This window comes from Tachyglossus aculeatus, unplaced genomic scaffold, assembly GCF_015852505.1.
Source record: "Tachyglossus aculeatus isolate mTacAcu1 unplaced genomic scaffold, mTacAcu1.pri scaffold_135_arrow_ctg1, whole genome shotgun sequence".
Classification (NCBI taxonomy): domain Eukaryota; kingdom Metazoa; phylum Chordata; class Mammalia; order Monotremata; family Tachyglossidae; genus Tachyglossus; species Tachyglossus aculeatus.
Window position 1 is genome coordinate 21,633 of NW_024044862.1, and position 20,524 is coordinate 42,156.

General features: G+C 45.5%; 1 pseudogene; it reads left to right on the forward strand.

Annotated features, from left to right (window-relative positions):
- The first annotated feature begins 5,819 nt into the window (after positions 1-5,819).
- The window catches only part of LOC119922981, a 41,334-nt pseudogene continuing 26,629 nt past the window's right edge, over positions 5,820-20,524 (forward strand).

A 20,524-nucleotide genomic window follows, 5' to 3' on the forward strand; every position in this document is an offset into this window, starting at 1 on the left:
ACCAATCAGCTGTCCCCGGCGTGGCCCGGGAGCGATGTGATTGGTCACTGGAGAATCTAGGAACCGCCCCCTCGGCGGAGGCGGACTGCCACAGAGTCGGCGAGGCCTCCGGCGGCCTAGAAGGGCCCCACAAGGCGGTGCTTCCGGTCTCGCTGGGCCGCGCTTTCCGCCGCCGGGAGGCCGGTGAGTAGGGCGCGGATTCTTTCTTGGTGGGGCTGGTTTTCTGGGGACTGAGGGAACTGAGGCACGGATAATAATGACAATAATAGTAATTGTTATCGACAAGTAGTAGGGTGCAAAATAGGTTAACTCGGTGTAAATCGGCCGCAGGGTTCTTGTACCCGGGGTGGTGAGGCAGAGGGGAAAAATGACTCGGAGACAGGAGTTCAGATAGAGCAGCAAAGAAGGAGAGTGGCTCCCTGCCCCTTCACCTCCCGGGAGAGGGACGAGTGACAAGCAGCCCTGATCGATCCCAGCCGCTTCTTCCGCTTTTATTGGGGTTCAAATCCGAGCTACACAAAGGATTCCCGAGAGTAGTGCCGTCCGTGAGGCCTTGGCATTCCTAGATCCCAAGTTAAAGTACGACCGTTAGTTTGTCATGGTTTGGTTAGTGTTAAAATCCCTGTTTACAAGATGTTCTCAGGAGATAATGGTCAACACAGGATGGGGACATTCCAGACAGAGAGGGGCCACTTGGGTTAATGTTACTTTACAAACACTTGGAGTGCTTTCGGTCTGCACAAAATAAAGGGTTACTGTTGGTATGCACAAGGTGGAGTCAGTCATGCCAAGTTTGCTGGTAGACAACAGTAATAATAACAATAATGTTGGTATTAATTAAGCGCTTACTATGTGCAAAGCACTGTTCTAAGCGCTGGGGAGGTTACCAGGTGAACAGGTTGTCCCACGGGGGGCTCACAGTCTTCATCCACATTTTACAGATGAGGGAACTGAGTCACAGATAATAATAATAATAAAAGTGGCATTTATTAAGCGCTTACTAAGTGCAAAGCACTGTCCTAAGCGCTGGGGAGGTTACCAGGTGATCAGGTTGTCCCCCGGGGGGCTCACAGTCTTCATCCCCATTTTACAGATGAGGGAACTGAGGCCCCGAGAATAATAATAATAATCTTGGTATTTATTAAGTGCTTACTAGGCGCAAAGCACTGTTCTAAGCGCTGGGGAGGTTACCAGGTGATCAGGTTGTCCTCCGGGGGGGGGGCCTCACAGCCTTCATCCCCATTTTACAGATGAGCGAACTGAGGCCCAGAGAATAATAATAATAATAATAATATTGGCACTTACTAAGCGCTTACTACGTGCAAAGCACTGTTCTAAGCGCTGGGGAGGTTACCAGGTGATCAGGTTGGCCCATGTGTTCATCCTTGTTTTAGAGATGAGGTCACTGAGGCACAGAGAATAATAATAATAATGTTGGTATTTATTAAGCACTTACTATGTGTCAAGCACTGTTCTAAGTGCTGGGGAGGTGATCAGGTTGTCCCACGGGGGGCTTGCAGTCTTCCTCCTCATCTTCCAGATGAGGGAACTGAGGTACAGAGAATAATAATAATGATGGTATTTATTAAGTGCTTACTAGGTGCAAAGCACTGTTCTAAGCACTGGGGAGGTTACCAGGTGATCAGGTTGGCCCACGGGGGGCTCACAGTCTTCATCCACATTTTACAGATGAGGTCACTGAGGCCCAGAGAATAATAATAATAATAATATTGGCAGTTTTTAAGCACTTACTATGTGCAAAGCGCTGTTCTAAACGCTGGGGAGGTTACAAGGTGATCAGGTTGTCCCACAGGGGCTCACAGTCTTCATCCAAATTTTACAGATGAGGGAGCTGAGGCCCAGAGAACAATAATAATAATAACAATTCATTCAATCGTATTTATTGAGCGCTTACTGTGTGCAGAGCACTGTACTAAGCGCTTGGGAAGTACAAGTTGGCAACATATAGAGATGGTCCCTACCCAACAGGGGGCTCACAATCTGGAAGACTAAATAATGGCATTAAGTGCTTACTATGTGCAAAGCACTGTTCTGAGTGCTGGGGACGTTGCAAGGTGATCAGGTTGTCCCACGGGGGACTCACAGTCTTCATCCCCATTGTCCAGATGAGGTCACTGAGACGCAGAGAAGTGACGTGACTTGCCCAAAGTCACACAGCTGACAATTGGCGGAGCCGGAATTTGAACCCACAACCTCTGACTCCCAAGCCCGGGCTCTGTCCACTGAGCCACACCGTTCAAATCTGTAAATAATAATAATGATGTTATTTGTTGAGCACCTACTATGAGGCAAGCACTGGGGTTGGACACGGGTCTTTGTCCCATATGCTATTCACAGTCGAATAATAATGATAATCAATCAATCAATCATATTTATTGAGTGCTTACTGTGTGCAGAGCACTGTACTAAGCGCTTGGGAAGTCCAAGTTGGCAACAGATAGTGACGGTCCCTACCCAACAGCGGGCTCACAGTCTAGAAGGGGGAGACAGAGAACAAAACATTTTAACAAAATAAATTAAAAGAAAAGAATAGTGATGGTATTTGTTAAGCGCTTCCTATGTGCCAAGCACTGTTCTAAGCTCTGGGGTAATAATAATAATGATAATAATGATAGCATTTATTAAGTGCTTACTATGTGCAATGTGCAAAGCACTGTTCTAAGTGCTGGGGAGGTTAACAAGGTGATCATGTTGTCCCATGGGGGGCTCCCAGTCTTCATCCCCATTTTACAGATGAGGTCACTGAGGCCCAGAGAAGTGAAGTGACTTGCCCAAAGTCACACAGCTGACAAGTATCAGAGCCGGGATTTGAACCCATGACCTCTGACTCCCAAGCCCGGGCTCTTTCCACTGAGCCACGCTGCTTCTCATTATTATTATTATTATTATTATTATTATTAATAACAACAGTGGCAGTGATCAGGTTGGCCCCTGGGGGTGGGCTCACAGTCTTCACCCCCATTTTACAGATGAGGGAACTGAGGCATTCATTCATTCATTCATTCATTCAGTCGTATTTATTGAGCGCTTACTGTGTGCACAGCACTGTACTAAGCGCTTGGGAAGTACAATTTGGCAACATATAAAGACTGTCCCTACCCAACAGTGGGCTCGCGGTCTAGAAAGAGAGAAGCAGAAGCAGCGTGGCTCAGTGGAAAGAGCCTGGGCTTTGGAGTCCGAGCTCATGGGTTCAAATCCCGACTCCGCCACTTGTCAATCAATCAATCATATTTATTGAGCGCTTACTATGTGCAGAGCACTGTACTAAGCGCTTGGGAAGTACAAATTGGCAACACATAGAGACAGTCCCTACCCAACAGTGGGCTCACAGTCTAGCTGTGTGACTTTGGGCAAGTCACTTCACTTCTCTGGGCCCCAGTTCCCTCATCTGGAAAATGGGGATTAAAACTGTGAGCCCCCGCTGGGACAACCTGATCACCTTGTAGCCACCCCAGCGCTTAGAACAGTGCTTGGCACAGAGTAAGCGCTTAATAAATGCCATTATATATATAAAAAAAGTGAAGTGACTTGTCCAAAGTCACCCAGCTGACAAGCAGTGGAGTCGGGATTCGAGCCCATGACCTCCAACTCCCAAGCCCGGGCTCTTTCCATTGAGCCACGCTGCTTCTCTAAGATACAAGGTGATCAAATTGTCCCACATGGGGCTCCCAGTCTTCATCCCCATTTTCCAGATGAGGGAACTGAGGCCCAGAGAAGATAAGTGACTTGCCCAAAGTCACCCAGCTGACAATTGGTGGAGCCGGGATTTGAACCCATGACGTCTGACTCCCAAGCCTGGGCTCTTTCCACTGAGCCACGCTGCTTCTCTAAGATACAAGGTGATCAAGTTGTCCCACGTGGGGCTCACAGTCTTAATTCCCATTTTATAAATGATAATAATGATGGCATTTATTAAGTGCTTACTATGTGCAAAGCACTGTTCTAAGCACCGGGGAGGTTCCAAGGTGATCCGGTCGTCCCCCGGGGGGCTCCCAGTCTTCATCCCCATTTTCCAGACGAGGGAACTGAGGCCCAGAGAAGTGAAGTGACTTGCCCAAAGTCACCCAGCCGACAATTGGCGGAGCTGGAATTTGAACCCATGACCTCGGACTCCAAAGCCCCGGGTCTTTCCACTGAGTCACACTATTCTATGTATTTTATTTTGTTAATATGTTTTGTTTTGTTGTCTGTCTCCCCCTTCTAGACTGTGAGCCCACTGTTGGGTAGGGACCGTCTCTCTATGTTGCCAACTTGGACTTCCCAAGCACTTAGTACAGTGCTCTGCACACAGGGAGCGCTCAAATACGATTGAATTAGAGCTAAATCCGCAGCCGGATAGCGGGATTTCACAGGCGGTGAGGGTAGAGATGTGCAGTGGCTAGAGATGATGAGATCGCATGTTTACGGGTGACGTGGGGAGGAACAGGACGTCCTTGGGCACGTCAACATCTGCACAACAACCAACACACAACACCCACACAACATCCAACCTTCCCGCCCCCACAGCTCCGTATCTATGTTCGTTCAGATTTATTACTCTATTTATTTTACTCGTCCGTATTTACTATTCTATTGATTTTTGTTAACGACGGGACCGTGAGCCCGCCGTCTGGTAGGGACCGTCTCTCTAGGTTGCCAACTTGGACTTCCCAAGGGCTTAGTACAGTGCTCTGCACACAGGAAGCACTCAATAATGAGAATAATAATAATAATGAGAAGCAGCGTGGCTCAGCAGGAAGAGCCCGGACTTTGAAGTCAAAGGTCATGGGTTCAAATCCCAGCTCTTCCGATTGTCAGCTGTGTGACTTTGGGCAAGTCACTGGACTTCTCTGGGCCTCAGTTCCCTCATCTGTAAAATGGGGACTAAGACTGTGAGCCCACCTTGGAACAACCTGATCACCTTGTAACCTCCCCAGTGCTTAAAACAGTGCTATGCACATAGTAAGCGCTTAATACATGCTATCATTATTATTATTATTAATAAATACGATTGAATGGATCTAGCTTGAATGAATTAATTAATTAATGATGGCATTTATTAAGCGCTTACTATGTGCAAAGCACTGTTCTAAGCGCTGGGGGGGTTACAAGGTGATCAGGTTGTCCCACATGAGGCTCACAGTCTTTAACCCCATTTTACAGATGACTAACTGAGGCTCAGAGAATAATAATAATAATAAAACAATCCTATTTGTTTGGACAACTTGCCACCCATCCACATGTTCTGTCTTCTTGTCTGTCTCCCCCTAATAATAATAATGATAATAATAATAGCATTTATTAAGTGCTTACTATGTGCAAAGCACTGTTCTAAGCGCTGGGTGAGCCCGTCGTTGGGAAGGGACTGCCTTTATATGTTGCCGACTTGGACTTCTGTCCCGAGGTGACCCTTGGGTACCGGCCATCTCAAGGTCAAAAGCTATCTCGTGACCACCTGAGCCAGCAGGCGGAACTCGGAAGTGAGGGTGGGATACCGCCCCCACGACCAAATCTGCTAGATCGACAGCCCAAGCTGGGAATACAGAAGGTGTCCCTCGCCCCCGTGCCAATCAAATTAGGTATGGTGGAGGGGGGGGAGGGCAGAGATTGGATAGACTGAGGCCGGAAGCTGGAATGGCCTAGGGGCACAGGCAATAAATACCTGTCGCTTCTGACCTTCAGGGGCAGAACACCAGGACACGCAGCAGCAGGAGCAGCCGCTGCAGGAGCAGCCGCTGCAGCAGCAGCAGCAGCCCACATGTCTCTCCCTGCCCAGAAGGCCAGATGCCCGCTCTACAACCAGAATCAACACACTGAGGCAAGGGCCGCGGGATGGGTGAGTGTCTCGTGGGTGGGACCCAGGTATCCCGCTGCTGATGGGAATTATGAGTGGATTCCTCCCATGTAGGGAGAGCACATTGTGAGAGCTAGCCGCCCACCACGTGCGCGGGTAATGTAATGAATTCTTCCCATGTGGGAAAGTAAGTGGATTCTTCCTGAGTGGGAAGCGCACATGGGTGAGAGTTAACCAACTCACCCACGCGCGATTAACGGGTGATTGTGTTCCTCCCGTGTAGGGAAGCTCTAATATTGCTAATTGATTATATTCCTCCCGAAAGGGAAGCTCAATCCATTGCACCTAAACAATTACATAAATTCAATTCACCTCGCGGAATAAATTTTATATAAAACTTAGGCTTTCCGTCCCCGGCCTCTCTCTCTCTCTCGCCTCGCCGATCACTGAACGAACCCGTCCCCGGACGACGGGTGACAACTTCCCAAGCGCTTAGTACAGTGCTCTGCACATGGTAAGCGCTCAGTAAATACGATGGAATGACTGAATGTTTTGTTTTGTCATCCGTCTCCCCCCCTTCTAGACGGTGAGCCCGTTTTCGGGTAGGGACTGTCTGTATATGTTGCCAACTTGGACTTACCAAGCGCTTAGTACAGTGCTCTGCACATGGTAAGCGCTCAGTAAATACGATGGAATGACTGAATGTTTTGTTTTGTCATCCGTCTCCCCCCGCTTCTAGATGGTGAGCCTGTTGTCGGGTAGGGACTGTATATGTTGCTGACTTGGACTTCCCAAGTGCTTACTACAGTGCTCTGCACATGGTAAGCGCTCTTAACAAATATGATAGAAGGAATGAATGAATGAATACTTCCAAGGTGCTTAGTACAGTGCTCTGCACACAGGAAGCGCTCTTAACAAATATGATTGAAGGAATGAATGAATGAATACTTCCCAGGTGCTTAGTACAGTGCTCTGCACACGGGAAGCGCTCAATCAATACGATTGAATGACTGAATGTTTTGTTTTGTCATCTGTCTCCCCCCATTCTAGACTGTGAGCCCGTTGTTGGGCAGGGACCGTCTCTATATGTTGCTGACTTGTCCTTCCCAAGTGCTTAGTACAGTGCTCTGCACACAGGAAGTGCTCTTAATAAATATGATTGAAGGAATGAATACTTCCCAGGCGCTTAGTACAGTGCTCTGCACACGGTAAGCGCTCTTAATAAATATGACTGAAGGAATGAATGAATACTTCCCAGACACTTAGTACAGTGCTCTGCACACAGGAAGTGCTCTTAGTAAATATGATTGAAAGAATGAATACTTCCCAGGTGCTTAGTACAGTGCTCTGCACACGGTAAGCGCTCTTAATAAATATGACTGAAGGAATGAATGAATAGTTCCCAGGTGCTTAGTACAGTGCTCTGCACACGGTAAGCGCTCAATAAATGCGATTGAATGACTGAATGTTTTGTTTTGTTGTCAGTCTCCCCCCCACTCCTAGACCGTGAGCCCATTGTCGGGTAGGGACCGTCTCTATATCAATTGTATTTATTGAGCGCTTATATGTTGCCGACTTGGACTTCCCAAGTGCTTAGTACAGTGTTCTGCACGTGGTAAGCGCTCTTAATAAATATGATTGAAGGAATGAATGAATGAATACTTCCCAGGTGCTTAGTACAGTGCTCTGCACAACACGGTAAGCGCTCAATAAATACGATTGAATGACTGAATGTTTTGTCTTGTCGTCCGTCTCCACCCCTCCTAGACCGTGAGCCCATTGTCAGGTAGGGACCATCTCTATATGTTGCCGACTTGGACTTCTCAAGCGCTTAGTACAGAGGTCTGCACGCGGTAAAGCGCTAAATAAATAACGATCGACGGAATGAGTGGGACACAAAAATAGCATGGCCGTCGGAGCACTGATATTAACTGCTCCGTGCCTCAGTTCCCTCGTCTGTAAAGTGGGGATGAAGACCGTGAGCCTCCCTGTGGGCCATCGTGATCGCCTTGTAACCGCCCCCAGCGCTTAGAGCAGTGCTTGGCACATAGTAAGCGCTTAATAAATGCCATCATTATTATTATTATTATTATTATTCTAAAGGTAAGCGCTTAATACATGCCATCATCATCATTATTATTATTATTCTAAAGGAAAGCGCTTAATAAATGCCATCATCATTATTATTGTTATTATTCTAAAGGTAAGCGCTTGATAAATGCCATCATTATTATTATTATTAATAATCAATCAATCAATCGTATTTATTGAGCGCTTACTGTGTGCAGAGCACTGTACTAAGCGCTTGGGAAGTACAAGCTGGCAACATATAGAGACAGTCCCTACCCAACAGTGGGCTCACAGTCTAGAAGGGGGAGACAGAGAACAAAACCAAACATACTAACAAAATAAAATAAATAGAATAGATAGGTACAAGTAAAATAAATAGAGTAATAAATTTGTACAAACATATATACAGGTGCTGTGGGGAAGGGAAGGAGGTAAGATGCGGGGTATGGTAAGCACTTAATACATGCTATCATTATTATTATTATTACTATTATTATTATTCTAAAGGTAAGCGCTTGATAAATGCCATTATTATTATTATTCTAAAGGTAAGCACTTAATAAATGCCATTATTATTATTAAATTTGTGTTTTTTTGGTGTTCAGCGCTCCCTCGGCGTCTCGGCCGGCTGAGGAATGAACCCCCAGATGGGCTGAAGTAGCCATCGTGTGTCTAGACAGTTGCCGGGGCCCAAGTGGTCCGCTTATTTCGGCCGACTCGACGTGGACAAATCTGAGCCCGCCAAGCGAGTTGCAGAATTCAAAGCCGAAGGATCCGTAACGGAGCGAACGTCTGTCCCCGACATGGGTAAATATAACAATTACAAGGCCCACTTTAAGCCGGGCGTTGTATCCTTTTCGGAAACAAATGGCGTCTGGGTGGCGGCGTGGGAATTTTTGGTGGCTCCCAAGAAGGCGCGATACCGGTGGAAACAGAAGGAGCAGCTGATGAGCGCCAAGACGACGTGCTGGGCCTCCTGGGGCCCAAAGGGTGGGAAATACCCCGAGATCCACAGCAGGATCTTGGAATAACGTGACCGAGCTGAGGGACAGCGGGCGCGCCGTGTCGCCCGAGATGCCCAAAACCAAGGCCCGGGAAGTCGCCGGGGAACAAAACGTCGCCGAAACGGAGTTTAAACCTGGTCGAGGCTGGATGAGCCGCTTCATGTGGCGGAACAACCTGCGCCTCCGGAGATGCGCGGCGCCACGCCAGGGGTTGCCGGAGGGTTTTCCTCGCGAGGTGTTGGAGTTTCAGAAATCCCTAAGGAGGCGACGCTGAGAACGGGACTACTTCCCATCACAGACGGGGGACGCAGCAGATCGGAAGATGGAGAAGGTTCGTTCGTTCGTATTTATTCTCATTCATTCCTTAATTCGTTCGGAAGACGGAGAAGGTACGTTTCCCGTTCGTTCCTTGTCGTTCGATCGTGTTTAAAGGTGCGTTTCTCGTTCGTGCGTTCGGTCGTATTTATCGAGCGTTTACTGCGTGTGCTTGGGGAGTCCAAGTTGGCACCTCCGTGTTTTCTGAAACCATAAGACACCATAAAAATGGGCCGATCAGACTCCGTTGTCCGCGGGCAAAACAGCACTGGCAACATGATGCAGCGCGGGGGGAACCAAAACGCAGAAATAATAATAATAATGATGGTATTTATTGAGCGCTTACTGTGTGCGCTTGGGAAGTCCAAATTGGCACCTCCACGTTTTCCAAAACCATAAGACGGCATAAAAATGGGCCAATCGGACTCTGTTGTCTGTGGGCGACACAGTGCTGGCAACGTGATGCAGCGCGGGGGGAACCAAAACGCAGAAATAATAATAATAATAATAATAATAATAATAGTGGTATTTATTTGTCGTATTTTTTCTCATTCATTCCTTAATTCGTTCAATCGTATTTATTGAGCAATTACTTTGTGCGCTTGGGAAGTCCAAGTTGGCACCTCTGCATTTTCCGAAACCATAAGATGCTATAAAAATGTGCCGATCGGACTCCGTTGTCCGTGGGCGACACAGCGCCGGCAATGTGATGCAGCTTGGGGGAAACCAAAATGCAGAAATAATAATAATAATGATGGTATTTATTTCAGTCATATTTATTCTCATTCATTCCTTAATTCGTTCAATCGTATTTATCGAGCGCTTACTGCGTGTGCTTGGGGAGTCCAAGTTGGCACCTCTGCGTTTTCTGAAACTATAAGACGCTATAAAAATGTGCCGAATGGACTCCGTTGTCCGGGGGCGACACAGCGCCGGCAACATGATGCAGCTCGGGGGGAGACCAAAACGCAGAAATAATAATAATCATAATAATAATAGCAATAATAATAATAATAATAATAATGGTATTTATTGAGCGCTTACTGTGTGCGCTTGGGAAGTCCAAGTTGGTACCTCCGCGTTTTCCGAAACCATAAGACGCCATAAAAATATGCCGATTGGACTGCGTTGTCCGCGGACGACACAGCGCCGGCAACGTGATGGCAGCTCGGGGGGGAAACCAAAACGCAGAAATAATAATAATAATAATAATAACAATAATAATAATAACAATAATAATAATAATAATGGTATTTATTGAGCACTTACTGTGTGCGCTTGGGAAGTCCAAGTTGGTACCACCGCGTTTTCCGAAACCATAAGACGCCATAAAAATATGCCGATCAGACTGTGTTGTCCGCGGGTGACACAGCGCTGGCAACATGATGGCAGCTCGGGGAGAAACCAAAACACAGAAATAATAATAATAATAATAATAATAATAGTATTTGTTAAGCGCTTACTATGTGCGAAGCACTGTTCGAAGCGCTGGGGAGGTTACGAGGTGATCAGGTGATCCCACGGGGGCTCACAATCTTAATCCCCATTTTTCAGATGAGGGAATTGAGGCCCAGAGACGTGAAGTGACTTGCGCAGAGTCACCCAGCTGACAGTTTGCGGAGCAGGGATTCATTCAATCACATTTATTGAGCACTTACTGTGTGCAGAGCACTGTACCACGCGCTTGGGAAATACAAGTAAGTCAGGAGAAGCAGCTCGGCCTAATGGTTAGAGCACGGGACGTCGGAAGGAATCTGGTTCAAGCGGTTCGTACAGTGCTCTGCGCACAGTAAGTGCTCGATAAATGCGACTGGTTCTGATCTTGGCTCTTAGCTGCCATGTGGCCTTGGGAAAGACGCCTCCCTTCTCTGTGCCTCGGTTTCCTCATCAGGAAAAGGGGGTCAGAATGGTGAGCCCGATTTGGGCCGTGGACTGTGGCCGACCTTTTTAACTTGTGCCTCCCCGGGCGTTTAGTACGGTGCCTGGCGCATAGTGAGCACTTAATAATAATGATGGCATGTATTAAGCGCTTACTATGTGCCAAGCACCGGGGAGGATACAAGGTGATCAGGTCGTCCCACGCGGGGCTCACAGTCTTCATCCCCATATGACAGATGAGGTCACTGAGGCACAGAGAACTGAAGTGACTTGCCCCAAGTCACACAGCTGACAATTGGCAGAGCCGGGATTTAATAATAATGGCATTTATTAAGCGCTTACTAGGTGCCAAGCACTGTTCTAGGGGCTGGGGAGGTTACAAGGTGATCAGGTCGTCCCACGGGGGGCTCACAGTCTTCATCCCCATATGACAGATGAGGGAACTGAGGCACAGAGAAGTGAAGTGACTTGCCCCAAGTCACTCGGCTGACAATTGGCGGAGCTGGGATTTGAACACGTGACCTCTGACTCCAAAGCCCTGGCTGTTTTCCAATGAGCCACGCTGCTTCTCTACTTAACAAATACTCTTAGACTAAAATACCTGTATTTTCAGGTTTGGAGGGGAAAAAAGTGCTTTTATTTACATAATAATAATAATAATAAAAATGGTAGCATTTATTAAGCGCTTACTATGTGCAAAGCACTGTTCTAAGCGCCGGGGAGGTTACAAGGTGATCAGGTTGTCCCACGGGGGGCACCCAGTCTTCATCCCCATTTTACAGATGAGGGAACTGAGGCCTAGAGAAGTAAAGTGACTTTCCCAAAGTCACCTGGCTGACAATTGGTGGAGCCGGGATTTAATAATAATGGCATTTATTAAGCGCTTACTATGTGCCAAGCACTGTTCTAAGCGCTGGGGAGGTTACAAGGTGATCAGGTCGCCCCACGTGGGGCTCACAGTCTTCAACCTCATTTTCCAGATGAGGAAACTGAGGCCCAGAGAAGTGAAGTGACTTGCCCCAAGTCACCGAGCTGGCAATTGGCAGGGCTGGGATTTGAACCCATGACCTCTGACTCCAAACACGTGTTCAGACAAAACACCTGTAAATATTTGCAAACTCCAGAGTTCATTCATTCAGTCAGTCATATTTATTCATTCATTCAATTGTATTTATTGAGCACTTACTACGTGCAGAGCACTGTACTGAGAGCTCCGGAAGTCCAAGTTGGCAACATATAGACTTCGGTCTCATGTGATCCAGGTAATTTCCTCGCATAAAAATTGTGCCAATCAGGGGGGTGGTTGGACAAGGTCATATTATTTGTGCATTCGTTGATTGTCATATTTATTGAGCGCTTCCTGTGTGCGGAGCACTGTACTAAGCACTTGGGAAGTCCAAGTTGGCCACATAGAGAGACGGTCCCTACCCAACAGCGGGCTCACAGTCTAGAAGGGGGAGACGGACGACAAAACAAAACTTGCGGACAGGTGATAGTTATTTGACACAAATATAATAATAATAATGATGATGGCATTTATTAAGCGCTTACTATGTGCCAAGCACTGTTCTAAGCGCTGGGGAGGTTACGAGGAGATCAGGTCGTCCCATTTACTGAGCACCAGCTCTGCGCAGAGCGCTAAACTAAGCAGTTCATTAATTAATTCATTCATTCAGTCGTATTTATTGAGCGCTTACTGTGTGCAGGACGCTGTACTGAGCGCTTGGGAAGTACAAGTTGGCTGCACATAGAGAGGGTCCCTATCCAACTGCGGGCTCACAGTCTAGAAGTAGTTTGGCTCAGTGGAAAGAGCCCGGGCTTTGGAGTCCGAGGTCATGGGTTCCAACCCCAGCTCTGCCACTTCTCAGCTGTGTGGCTTCGCTTCTCTGGGCCTCTGTTCCCTCATCTGCAAAATGGGGATTAATGTGAGCCCCCTGTGGGACAACCTGATCACCTTGTAACCTCCCCAGCGCTTAGAACAGCGCTTGGCACATAGTAAGCGCTTAATAAATGCCATTATTATTATTATTATGGGTTCAAATCCCGGCTCTGCCATTTCTCAGCTGTGTGACTTTGGGTATCACTTCACTTCTCTGGGCCTCAGTGACCTCATCTGGAAAATGGGGATGAAGACTGTGAGCCCCCCCGTGGGACAACCTGATCACCTTGTAACCGCCCCAGCGCTTAGAACAGCGCTTAGCACATAGTAAGTGCTTAATAAATGCCATTATCATTATTATTACTATTATTATGGGTTCAAATCCCGGCTCCGGCACTTCTCCGCTGTGTGACTTTGGGCCAGTCACTTAACTTCTCTGGGCCTCAGTTCCCTCATCTGCAAAATGGGGATTAATGTGAGCCCCCGGGGGGACAACCGGATCACCTTGTAACCTCCCCAGTGCTTAGAACAGTGCTTGGCACATGGTAAACACTTAATAAATGACATTATTATTATTATTATTATGGGTTCAAATCCCGGCTCTGACACTTCTCAGCTGTGTGACTTTGGGCAAGTCACTTCACTTCTCTGGGCCTCAGTGACCTCATCTGGAAAATCGGGATTAATGTGAGCCCCCCGGGGGACAACCGGATCACCTTGTAACCTCCCCAGCGTTTAGAACTATGCTTGGCACATAGTAAGCGCTTAATAAATGCCATTGTTATTATTATTATGGGTTCAAATCCCGGCTACACCACTTCTCAGCTGTGTGGCTTTGGGCAAGTCACTTCACTTCTCTGGGTCTCAGTTCCCTCATCTGGAAAATGGGGATTAAGACTGTGAGCCCCCTGTGGGACAACCGGATCACCTTGTAACCTCCCCAGCACTTAGAACAGTGCTTGGCACATAGTAAGCGCTTAATAAATGCCATTATTATTTTTAGAAGGGGGAGACGGGCCACAAATCAAAGCATATTAAGAAAATAAAATCAATAGAATAGTAAATATGTACAAATAGAGTAATAAATCCGTACAGAAGCAATAATCTGTACAATAAAGATGAAAACAATGTACTAAAATCAATCAGTCGTATTTATTGAGCGCTTACTGTGCACAGAGCACTGTACTAAGCGCTTGGGAAGTCCAAGTTGGCAACATAGAGAGACGGTCCCTACCTGCAGTGAAAACCCGGTTTGCTGGCTCCCCTCAGGTGTGCAGGGTGGAAAATTCAACCCTCTCTGCCTCTGTGGGGCTGACTCCATATCAGGAAAGCAGATTTTAACGGTGGTTGAGTATATATGTGTATATATAATAATAATAATAATATTTGAGTACATATATGTATATATAATAATAATAATGATGGTATTTGAGTATATATATGATTATATGTATATATAATAATAATAATAATGGTATTTGTTAAGTGCTTACTATATGCAAAGCACTGTTCTAAGCACTGATGTTGGTATGTATCTATTACTCTATTTATTCATTTTATTTGCACATATTTATTCTATTTATTTTATTTGGGTAATACATTTTGTTTTGTTGCCCATCTCCCGCTTCTCGACTGTGAGCCTGCCGTCCGGTAGGGACCGTCTCTAGTTGTTGCCGACTTGGACTTCCCAAGTGCTTAGTACAGTGCTCTGCACACCGGAAGCGCTCAATTCGTGCATTCATTCATTCAATCGTATTTATTCATTCAGTTCATTCATTCATCATTGAATTCATTCATTCATTCATCATTGAATCAATTCATTCATTCATTCATCCTAATCTCCCTAGACCTCTGAACTGCCTTTGACAAGCAATATATTATTTGTTGAATGAATTGAATGAATGAATGAACTTTCATTCATTCATCCATCCTAATCTTCCTAGACCTCTCAACTGCCTTTGACAGTAAAGATATTGTTTATTGAATGAATTGAATGAATGAATGAATTTTCATTCATTCATTAATCCTAATCTTCCTATCAATCAATCAGTCAATTGTATTTATTGAGCGCTTATTGTGTGCAGAGCACTGTACTAAGCGCTTGGGAAGTACAAGGTGGCAATATATAGAGACAGTCCCTACCCAACAGTGGGCTCACAGTTTGGATGAACAAAACCAAACAACCTAACAAAATAAAATAAATAAAATAGATATGTACAAGTAAAATAAATAAATAAATAGAGTAATAAATATGTGCAAACATATATGCATAGACCTCTCAACTGCTTTTGACGATAAATATATTATTTATTGAATGAATTGAATGAATGAATGAGTGAATTTTCATTCATTCATTCATCCTAATCTTCCTAGACCTCTCAACTGCCTTTGACAATAAATATATTATTGAATGAATGAATGAATGAATTTTCATCCATTCATTCATCCTAATCTTCCTAGACCTCTCAACTGCCTTTGACAATAAATATATTATTGAATGAATGAATGGATGAATTTATTGACTGAATTAATAACCTTATAATTCAATAAATACGATTGAATGGATGAATATCTGACATTCGCGAATTGGGCTCGGTGGCAACTCAGAAGCCTTAAATTTGACACCCCCCCCCCGAGAACTCTCCCCGTCCTGGCCCCATCTTTGCAAATGTTTTGAATTTCCCCAGGCGGAGGGCCGGGTGCACGAACTGCTGGCCGAGGACGCGGCCTTCCCGGGAGCCGCGGAGGAGTCGTTCCCGTCACCCTGCATCGGCTTCTTACGGAAAGGTAAAGAGCTCAACTCCCTCCCCTCCACTGCCGCGGCTGGAACGTGACCTCCACCTCTCTCCTCAGAGCCCGCTGTCCAGCCAGCACTTTGCACATAGTAAGCGCTTAATAAATGCCGTTATTATTATTATTATTATTATCACCCCATCGCCGTCCCCGGATTCCGATCCCGGCTCCCCCAGTTACCTGCTCCGTGACGTTCCTTCTCAGTTCCCTCAACCATTCCCTTTCCAACAGCTTCTTCCCCACTGCTTTCCAACCTGCTTGTTCATTCATTCATTCAGTCGTCTTTATTGAGCGCTTACTGTGTGCAGAGCACTGTACTAAGTGCTTGGGAAGTACAAGTTAGCAACACAGAGAGACAGTCCCTACCCAACCAGCGTGCTCACAGGCTAGAAGGGGGAGAAAGACAACAAAACAAAACATATTAACAAAATAAAATAAATAGAATAAATATGTACAAATAAAATAGAGTAATAAATTCATTCATTCAATCGTATTTATTGAGCGCTTACTGTGTGCAGAGAACTGGACTTTTAGACTGTGAGCCCACTGCTGGGTAGGGACTGTCTCTATATGTTGCCAACTTGTACTTCCCAAGAGCTTAGTACAGTGCTCTGCACACAGTAAGCACTCAATAAATACGATTGATGATGATGATGACTAAGCCCTTGAGAAGTACAAGTCGGCAACATATAGAGACGGTCTCTACCCAACAGCGGGCTCACAGGCTAGAAGGGGGAGACAGACAACAAAACAAAACATATTAACAAAATAAAATCAATAGAATAAATATGTACAACTAAAATAGAGTAACAAATTCATTCATCCAATCGTGTTTATTGAGTGCTTACTGTATGCAGAGCACTGTACTAAGTGTTTGGGAAGTCCAAGTTGGCAACATATAGAGACGGTCCCTACCCGATAACGGGCTCACAGTCTAGAAGGGGGAGACAGACAACAAAACAAAACATATTAACAAAATAAAATCAATAGAATAAATATGTACAAGTAAAATAGAGTAATGAATTCATTCATTCATTCAGTCGTATTCATTTAGCGCTTACTGTGTGCAGAGCACTGTACTAAGCACTTGGGAAGAACAAGTTGGCAGCATATAAAGACGGTCCCTACTCAACAGCAGGCTCACAGGCTTGTAGGGGGAGACAGACAACAAAACATATAAACAAAATAAAATCAATAGATTAAATATGTACAAGTAAAATAGAGTAATGCATTCATTCATTCAATTGTATTTATTGAGCACTTACTGTGTGCAGAGCACTGTACTAAGCGCTTGGGAAGAACAGGTTGGCAACATATAAAGACGGTCCCTACCCGACAGCGGGCTCACAGGCTAGAAGGGGGAGACAGAGAACAAAACAAAGCATATTAACAAAATAAAATAAATAGAATAATTGTGTACAAGTAAAATAAATAAATGAATAATAATAATAATAATAATAATAATAATAATGGCATTTGTTAAGTGCTTACTATGTGCAAAGCACTGTTCTAAGCACTGTGGAGGATACAAGGTGATCAGGTTGTCCCACGTGGGGCTCACAGTCTTAATCCCCATTTTACAGATGAGGTAACTGGGGCCGAGAGAAGTTAAGTGACTTGCCCAAAGTCACACAGCTGACAAGTGGTGGAGCTGGGATTTGAACCCATGACCTCTGACTCCAAAGCCTGCACTCTTTCCACTGAGCCATGCTGAATAGACTAATAAATATGTACAAACATATACATATATACAGGAGCTGTGGGGAGGGAAATTACAGTGCTCTGCACACAGTAAGCGCTCAATAAATACGATTGAATGAATGAATGAAGGAGGTAAGGCAGGGGATGGGGAAGGGGAGGAGGGGGATCCTTGTATTCATTCATTCATTCAATTGTATTTATTGAGCACTTACTGTGTGCAGAGCACTGTACTAAGCGCTTGCTTGTGTCTCCCTATCTTTCATTCAATCGTATTTATTGAGCACTTACTGTGTGCAGAGCACTGTACTAAGCACTTACTTCTGTCTCCTTATCTTTCATTCAGTCGTATTTCTTGAGCGCTTAGTGTGTGCAAAGCTCTGTACTAAGCGCTTGGGAAGTACAAGTCGGCAACATAGAGAGACGGTCCCTACCCAACAGTGGGCTCACAGTCTAGCAGACTGTTGAGGAGAAGAGGATGATCCACAGTGTCGAAGGCAGCGGAGAGGTCGACGAGGATTAGGATTCACTCCAGAAGGAGGCTTAAATGACCAAAATTGCACTCCCTGAAGTTTTCCTGCCAGGACTCAAGGCAGTACTTCCCGGGTGTAGTCCCGTTTAGATAGGATTTCCATTCCTCGTCATGTCCTGAAAATGCCACACCTTAGCAATGAGGAAGACCTATTATTCTGCCCTGGGGTTTCTCCAGCCCCAAGGCATAGTTTTGAAGTACAACCACTGGAGATTTCAAATACTGGAGAGAAAAATGTGATTACCAGTGCAAGAATGTAAACATTCAATTTATCAATATTCAATCACTAGGATCGTTACTATCTTATCCTAGAACCCCAAGGATCCCTCCAGTTATCATTCCATCTCCCTCCTACCGTGTTTCTCCCAAACTCCAAGCATGAGTTGGTGACACCCACCATCTCCAGTTCTCTCCTCAATCCCCTCCAATCTGCTTTCTGCCGCTTTTACGCCACAGAATGGGCCCTCTCGAAGGTAACCGATGACTCTCTTCTTGCCAAATCTGATGGTCTGTACTCTTATCATAATCTTCCTAGATCCTCCAAACTGCTTTTGACTCACTTCTCGCCAAATCTGATGGTCTGTACTCTATCCTAATCTTCCTAGACCTCTCAACTGCTTTTAGCAATGTACCACCTACTTTTCCTTGAAACGTCCTCCAGCCGTGGCTTCACTGACACTCCTGTCTCTCTGCTCCTTCTCAGTTTCTTTTTCCTCTGTCTCCTCCAGTTCTCTCCTCGATCTCCTCCAATCTGTTTTCCACAGAAACAGCCCCCTTGAAGGTAACAGATGACTTTCTTCTTGCCACATCTGATGATTTGTACTCCATCCTAATCTTCCTAGACGTCTCAACTACTTTTAACAATGTATACCACCTCCTTTTCCTTGAAATGTCCTCCAGCCCTGGCTTCACTGACACTCCTGTCTCTCTGCTCCTTCTCGGTTTCTTTTTCCACTGTCTCCTCTCCTCCAGTTCTCTCCTTGATCCCCTCCAATCTGTTTTCCACCACTTTTATGCCACAGAATTGGCCCTCTCGAAGGTAACCGACGACTCTCTTCTTGCCGCATCTGATGGTCTGTACTCTATCCAAATCTTCCTAGATCTCTCAACTGCTTTTGACTCTCTTCTTGCCAAATCTGATGGTCTGCACTCCATCCTAATCTTCTTAGACCTCTCAACTGCTTTTAGCAATGTATACCACCTCCTTTTCCTTGAAGCTTCCTCCAACCCTGGCTTCAGTGACACTCCTGTCTCTCTGCTCCTCAGTTTTGTTTTCCTCTGTCTCCGCAAGTTCTGTCCTCGATCCCCTCCAATCTGTTTTCCACAGAAACGGCCCTTTCAAAGGTAACTGATGACTCTCCTCTTGCCAAATCTGATGGTCTGTACTCCGTCCTAATCTTCCTAGACCTCGCGACTGCTTTTGACAAGGTATACCACCTTCTTTTCCTTGAAGCTTCCTCCAACCCTCGCTTCAGTGACACTCCTGTCTCTCTGCTCCTCAGTTTTGTTTTCCTCTGTCTCCACCAGTTCTGTCCTCGATCCCCTCCAATCTGTTTTCCACAGAAACGGCCCTTTCAAAGGTAACTGATGACTCTCTTCTTGCCAAATCTGACGGTCTGTACTCCATCCTAATCTTCCTAGACCTCACGACTGCTTTTGACAAGGTATACCACCTTCTTTTCCTTGAAGCTTCCTCCAGCTCCGGTGTCACTGACACTCCTGTCTCTCCTGCCCCTTCTCAGTTTCTTTTTCTGGCTCCTCCTCTCCCTTCCACCCTCTGACATCCCTCACAGCTCAGTTCTGAGTCGTCCTTTGGAGAACTCATTCGCTCTTGTGACTTCAGCTAACATCCCCGCTCCACCAATTGTCGGCTTTGTGACTGTGGGCTAGTCACTTCACTTCTCTGTGCCTCAGTTCCCTCATCTCGCAAGTGGGGATGAAGACTGTGAGCCCCCTGTGGGACAACCTGATCACCTTGTAACCTCCCCAGAGCTTAGAACAGTGCTTTGCATATAGTAAGCGCTTAATAAATGCCATCATTATTATTATTATTATTCTCTGGGCCTCAGTTCCCTCATCTGTCAAATGAGGATTAAGACTGAGCCCTCCGTGGGACCACCTGATCACCTTGTAACCTCCCCAGCGCTTAGAACAGTGCTTTGCACATAATAAGTGCTTAATAAATGCCATCATTATTATTGTTATTCTCTGGGCCTCAGTTCCCTTATCTATCAAATGAGGATTAAGACTGTGAGCCCCCTGTGGGCCAACCTAATCACCTTGTAACCTCCCCAGTGCTTAAAACAGGGCTTTGCACATAGTAAGCGCTTAATAAATGCCATCATTATTATTATTATTCTCTGGGCCTCAGTTCCCTCATCTGTCAAGTGAGGATTTTACATTATGCCATTATTATTATTATTATTATTATTATTATTATTATTATTATTATTATTAATTATAGATAGATGCACATAATTAATCAAATAAATCGAATAATAAATGCATGCATATGCACACAAGTGCTGGGATGCCAGGGGCAATCAATCAATCATATTTAT